The sequence below is a fragment of the Arachis ipaensis genome, chromosome B4 (genome assembly GCF_059453495.1).
Source record: "Arachis ipaensis isolate K30076 ecotype BB chromosome B4, ASM5945349v1, whole genome shotgun sequence".
In the NCBI taxonomy this organism is placed as follows: domain Eukaryota; kingdom Viridiplantae; phylum Streptophyta; class Magnoliopsida; order Fabales; family Fabaceae; genus Arachis; species Arachis ipaensis.
The window spans coordinates 126,755,339-126,762,681 of NC_142439.1; positions in this window are offsets into that span (position 1 = coordinate 126,755,339).

Here is a 7,343-nt window from a genome sequence, read left to right on the forward strand (position 1 = left end):
ACATAGGAATGAAGAGAGCCGTCAATGAGTCGCATATTGGCGTAAAATTCCCGGACTAGGCCAGGATAGACTGGTTTCTGAATGAGAAAAAGTGGCTTCTAGTTGAGGAGTTCAAACAGAGGAGAGATGTTGATGCCTTTGTTAGAGAGAGTGTCAAGATTGACAAGGTAGGTTGCACACAAGTGACATTTTTCCATAACTTCCTTGTGAAACTCAAAAGAGGTACAGGAGTTGAATCTGCTTGAATCATAATGAGAGTGAGTCTTGCTGTACTTGTTTTTGAATTCCAGGGATTCCAAATTTGGAGGTTCGGTGGTGTTGTTTAGTGCAAACCCCTTGGTTTTCTGTGAGCTTTTTCTGGGGGTAGTTCTCTTTGGTGATGAAGGTGGTGGTGAATGAATGGGCGAGGTATGGGATTATTCCTCTTCCTCAATGCGAGACTCCTTATTTTTCCCGCTTCTTCTTCTTCAAGAACTCTTCTGTGCTATTACTTTCTTCCTCATGGCTTTGATGTGCTTGGTTGGGGGTGAGGGAGAAGATGAAGAAATAGAATGTATGTGGATGTGAGTGTGGGTTTGAGGGGTTGATGGTTTTTGAGAGAGGAGGATTCTTTCACTCTTTCTTGGCGCGGTTTTCTTTTTCATGGTGATGGAAGAATGGAATATGAAAGATTGACGAAGTAACCGAATTGAGTGGGGGGAGAAGCAAGGTGAGTGTCACATTAAATGTGGATTGGAGAGAGAGACTTTGGTGGAGGTAATGACCATTAGTGGACGGTTAATGACCATTATGGTATAGTTATTACCCAAAATGATTCCCTTTTTTTTATTTTGAAATCAAAAACTAAAAAGTTGTTGCCTTAAATCAAGGGATTAGATGGAGAGAGGGGTTTGATTTGACAATAACCACTTCCAAAAAGATATGATGACACAAGGAAGAGGATTCTTATTTGCATAGAGAGACAACTAACATAACGGCAAAGTGGGGTCAAGAAAATTTGGTGGGGCCCATGAGAATTCACTTTTAGACACTGTCTCCCGCTTGATCACAGCCCTTTCAACGCTTCTAATTTTATCTTGTCCAAACCTACGAGACAAAACTGAACAGAATCAAATTTTCACAATTTATCAATGAAACTTAAATCAAACATTCCCAAACTTTTTCTCAGGGCACAGAATCTGTCTTCACAGAGGGATTTTGTAAAAATATCAGCAATTTGGTCTTCAGATTTTACAAATTGAATATCAATAGTACCCTTTTGCACATGTTCCCTAATAAAATGATATTTTATCTTAATGTGCTTGGTTCTTGAGTGCAGAACCGGATTTTTTGAAATGTTTATAGCACTCATATTATCACAAAATAAGGGTATACTATTGATTTTTAATTTGTAATCTTCCAATTGTGTTTTTAACCAAATTAATTGTGAACAACATGCAGATGCGGAAATACATTCAGCTTCAGCTGTGGATAGAGCCACTGTGGCTTGTTTCTTTCTTGACCACATGTTGAGTGAGCTTCCAAGGAAGCAACACATGCCGGAGGTGCTCCTTTTATCCACTCTATCTCCCGCATAATCTGCATCACAAAACCCTACTGCACAAAAGTCATCAGATTTAGGATACCATAATCCATAATCACAAGTTCCCTTAATGTATCTAATGATGCATTTAACAGCCGTGAGATGAAATTCTTTTGGGTGAGATTGGAACCTTGAACATACACCCACACTTTGGACAATATCCGGTCTAGAGGAGGTAAGGTATATGAGTGAACCTATCATTCCCCTATACCTTGTTTCATCCACATCTTGACCATCATCATCCTTTTCAAGTTTTGTGTTGGGATGCATTGGAGTACCCATTGATTTGGAATTTTCTAGGCCAAACTTTTTGATAAGCTCTTTTGCATACTTTCCTTGGTAAATAAAAGTACCACTAGGAGTTTGTTTAATTTGGAGGCCAAGAAAGAAAGTAAGCTCTCCCATTAAACTCATTTCAAACTCACTAGTCATGAGTTTTCCAAACTCTTCACACAAGGAAATGTTGGCCGATCCAAATACAATGTCATCAACATAAACTTGAACAAGGAGTATATCATCATTAGATGCTTTAATAAATAAAGTAGTGTCGGTGGTACCCCTTTGAAATTGATTTTCCAATAAGAAGGCACTAAGCCTTTCATACCAAGCTCTTGGAGCTTGTCTAAGACCATAAAGAGCCTTAGTTAATTTGAAAACATGATTTGGAAACTCTTTTTGTTCAAAACCGGGGGGGTTGTGCCACATACACTTCTCTATCAATAAAGCCATTAAGAAAAGCACACTTAACATCCATTTGAAACATTTTGAAATCTTTATGGGCGGCATAGGCAAGAAGCAATCTAATTGCTTCCATTCTAGCTACCGGAGCAAAAGACTCATCAAAATCTATACCCTCTTCTTGATCGTAACCTTGAGCCACTAATCTAGCCTTGTTACGAACAACTTGTCCATCCTCACCAAGCTTATTTTTAAATACCCACTTAGTACCGGTAACTTTCTTACCATCCGAATGAGGTACTAGTGTCCAAACCTCATTCTTGTCAAATTGAGCAAGCTCCTCTTGTATTGCTTTAACCCATGATGGGTTCTCAAGAGCTTGTTTGACATTGTTGGGCTCTATTTGTGACAAGAGAGCAAGATTGCTAGGTTCGGTTTGCCTTTTGGTAGATGATCTTGTTGTTACTCCTTGAGAGGGATTACCAATGATGAAGTCATGAGGATAACCTCTCATGGACTTCCATTCTCTAGGCTTTCGGACAGGTGTAGAGCTTTGATGAACTTCTGGCGGTCTCACTGTTTCAGTTGCTCGTGCCTGCTCAGGAGACAAAATGGAAATGTCTCCTCCAATCTGACGAGATAAAACTGGACTGGCAGATTCTTCATTCTGAACAGATTTGGGATTTTCTTTGCTTGTTCCAGCTTCTTCACCATCTGAATCATTATCTATCACAGTACTGGGAATTAAGTTAGAATCACAAAAAGTAACATGTATGGATTCCTCTATAGTCCTATGCTCCTTGAGATAAATTCTATAGGCCTTGCTTGTGGTGGAATATCCAACAAACATTCCTTCATAGGATTTTGGATCAAACTTTCCAAGATTTTCTTTATTATTAAGCACAAAGCATTTGTATCCAAAAACATGAAAGTACTTAAGATTTGGAGAGGTTCCTTTCCATAGCTCATAAGGGGTTTTCTTTAATCCTTTTCTAATGATTGTTCTATTCAGAATATAACATGCTGTGTTCACAGCTTCAGCCCACAAAAATTTAGGAATTTCATTCTCACATAGCATAGCCCTAGTCATCTCTTGAAGGCTTCTATTCCTTCTTTCAACCACCCCATTTTGTTGGGGGGTTCTAGGACATGAAAAATTATGAGAAATTCCTAAGTCATCACAGAATTTTTCAAAATCTTGGTTTTCAAATTCTCTTCCATGATCACTTCTCAAGTGGGCAATTTTCAAATCCTTTTCATTTTGAATTTTCTTGCAAAGAGTGGAAAAGGCATGAAAAGCATCATTCTTATGAGCAAGAAAAAGTACCCAACCAAATCTAGATTAATCATCAACCACCACAAGACCATAGTGTTTACCTCCTAAACTTTGAGTTCTAGTAGGACCAAAAAGATCAATATGTAACATCTCCAATGGCCTTTTGGTTGAGATTCCATCTTTTGATTTAAAAGAGGATTTTACTTGTTTGCCCAATTGACAAGCGTCACAAGTAAGATCCTTATCAAACTTGATGTTTGGAATTCCTCTAACCAAATTTCTTTTGACTAGCTTAGAAATTTGATACATGCAGCATGTCCCAACTTTCTATGCCAAAGCCATTTTTCAGATTCAAAAGATGTAAAGCATGTTACATTTTGTTCCTTTAAATCCTCAAGAGTTAATCCATACACATTGTTGCATCTTTTAGCTTCAAAAAGAACATTCCCAGTTTTTTCACAAACAACTAAACAAACAAACTTCTTAAAAATAACTTCAAAACCCAAATCACATAATTGACTAACACTAAGTAAATTATGTTTCAAGCCATGTACAAGAAGGACATCATTTATACAAGATGAGAAACTTTTACCCACTTTCCCAACAGCCACAATTTTTCCTTTTGCATCATCACCGAATGTGACAAGTCCTCCATCATATTCATCAAGCTTTATGAAGAAGGTTGTCTTTCCGGTCATATGCCTAGAGCATCTGCTATCCATATACCACATATTTTTTTTTCCGTTTGGATGCTAGGCACACCTACAAAACAAGCTTAAGTGACCTTAGGTATTTAAATCTTTTTGGATCCTTTTACGTTAAACCATCTTCTATGTCCTAAGCCATTGTAATCAAAAACAATTTTATAAACTTTATCACCAATCATTCTTTCACCAAAAAAACATTGAATGGGAAAGTGTCCATTTCGGTTGCATAGTTTACAAAATCTTGGAGTTGCTGTTTTGTTAAAGTAAGTTGGGTCTTGATACCTTGTATCATTTGAAGATGAAGCAATGTTTTCAAAATGAGATTTTTCAGATTTATAAAACTCCAACCCAGCCTTATCATAAAGAGGTTTTTGACTAGCCAAGATTTGATTCAGATTCTCAGAACTTTGGGTGAACTTGGCTAAGTCTTCCTTAAGTCTTTTAACCTCTTTAAGCAACTCTTCATTTTGCTTAAAACAATCCACATATGCAAGAACGGAATGATTACTTTCCCAGCTCTTAATTTGGGCTCTTAACTGCTTATTCTCTTCAACAAGATCACAAGCAGTTTCGGCCTCTCTCACTTTTTCTTTTAAAAAACTGTTTTCAGCCTTAAGAATGGTGATTTGTTGTTCAAGTTCTTGATTTTCCAGCAGAAAACATCTTATTTTTTCAGAAAGGTGGTCTATCATAAGATGAAGATCTTCAGTGTTAGGATTATGAAAGACTACCTGATCTATGTGATCTGCCATGAGACAAGGTTGTGACTTGGTTTCGGATTCTTCGTCATCATCATCTGAGTCATTTTCCAAATCTTCCCATGAAGCCATCAGTCCCTTCTTCTTTCCTCTTTTCGGCTTCTCCTCCTTCTTTAACTTGGGACAATCAGATTTGAAATGCTCCATTTCCTTGCAGTTATAACAGGTTACTTTGCTAAGGTCTTTCTTCACTTTCCTTGAGCTGCTACCTTTGCCTTTGAGCTTCATCATTTTTCTGAATTTTTTGGCAAATAACACAAATTCATGTTCAGAGGAGTTATCACTGGATTCATCATCCAGAGGGTTAGTCATAGAAGAAAAAGCAATTCCTTTCTTTTTTGAATCTTTTTTCAAATAGGTGTTTTTAAAAGCAAGAAGATTTCCTCTCAAATCATCAATAGTCATAGAATCTAAGCCACTGCTCTCAGAAATAATTAAAGCTTTTGTTTTCCACTCTTTTGTGAGACATCTCAGCACTCTCCTCACTAGCACAGATTCAGAATGTGTAATTCCCAGAGCATCTAAGCCAACAATGATGGCATTGAACCGTTCGAACAGTTCATCAATGGACTCTCCTTCCTTCATTGCAAACATTTCATATTCTCTGTTTAACATGTCTGTCCGAGTCTTCTTTACAATGGTGGTTCCTTCATGAGTGATTTGTAACTTGTCCCAGATTTCCTTTGCCGTTGTGCATCATGATACCCGTCGGTACTCCTCGAAGCTGATAGCACAGTTGAGCAGGTTTACTGCCTTGGCATTTAACTCCACTTTCTTCCTATCTTCCTCGGTCCAGCTTGCTTCTGGTTTGAGAGAGACTATTCCTTCAGCACTTGTGTTAGTTGGAAATTGAGAGCCTTCTAAGATGATCTTCCAAAGTCTGTAATCCACTGCTTGTACAAATATCTTCATCCTCTCCTTCCAATAGGTATAATTTTTTCCATTGAAAAGAGGAGGTCTGTTGCTTGATTGACCTTCAGTCAGATTATAGGACACCACATTTGCGCCACTATTTTCTGCCATAAGGATCTTTTCTCCAAGCTGCAAAGCTTGATCTCTTTGAGACCAAGCTCTGATACCAATTGATGGTTTCAGTGGCTAAGAGAAGGGGGGGTTGAATCTTAGCCCCCTTTTTTTGCTTGCTAACACTTGCTGGACTTAGAGGAGACTTTTCTATTTTTAGCTCATCACTTCACATGAGACTTTTTCTTTTGTCTCATCCCTAGCCACGAGATTTTTCTTTTTGTCTCGTCACTTGGCACGAGATATTTTTGGTTTTAGCTCCTGTGCAGTAGAAACAGAAATGGAGTAGAGAAGGGAAGAAAATTACACCCAGATATATCCTGGTTCAGCTACTAAGTGCAGTACAGCCTACATCCAGTCTCCATCACAAACATGATGGAATTTCACTATAATCAATCTGATTACAAACTGTAAAGTGCTAACCCAACTTACAAGGGGATTCCCACAGAATCATGAAACACAACATAGATGAACAAAGGAACTCTAAGACATCTATGGCTTTTTCTTTTAATTTTGCACTCTCTGCCTTTTTTCGCTCTATGGCTTTTTCATACAAACCTCACTGTTTGCCTTTTTCCATGAGACTCAAGACATGACAAAATTAAACAGAAAAATACTAAACAGAATACATTGAAGGAGAAGAAAAACTGCTAGCTTAGGTAGCTCTGAGACTTCTGTGCCTTGCACTCTCAAATCTTACTCCTTGCTCCAAACAGTGGCTGTTCTCCCTTTTTATAGAAGAGAGAAGCCTCCACACTTGAAGCCAAAAACCCAAGCCAACTTTTTCTTCCTTCAAGAAACCGGTTCGGCCACACAGAGAGAGAAGAGATAACCATGCAATAACTAACATGCAATTACCTCTAGTCCTTCCTTGGTCATCACTCTTCATCAATCCGAGCTCTCCATCCTTGGCTTCCTCTCCAAGATGGATTTCTGGCCCTTGATGCTTCATGATGATGATGACTTCATCTGCTTCAATCTCTGCCTCTACCATCACTTCGCCATTCTAGCTACTTCCTGTGGTGGTTGAGCAGAATCAAAGACAAGCCATCCTCCAAAGATCTTCCTTGCTGGCCGAATCTTCATCAACCATTTTTGGTATGAAGAAGCCAAGATCTCATCACAGAATCTTACCAAGAGTGATGCAGATCTTAGCCACAGCATACTTTTCTTTTGTTATGTTTTCTTGCCATCATTAGTTCGATGGTCTTTAGCTTGCTCATAGCTTCATCTTGATATGTTGCAAGAGCTTCCATGGTTTGCTGTGTAAAGACCGAAATAGGAAGCAAAGATGAGAGAGAGGAGAGAGAAATTTAAAC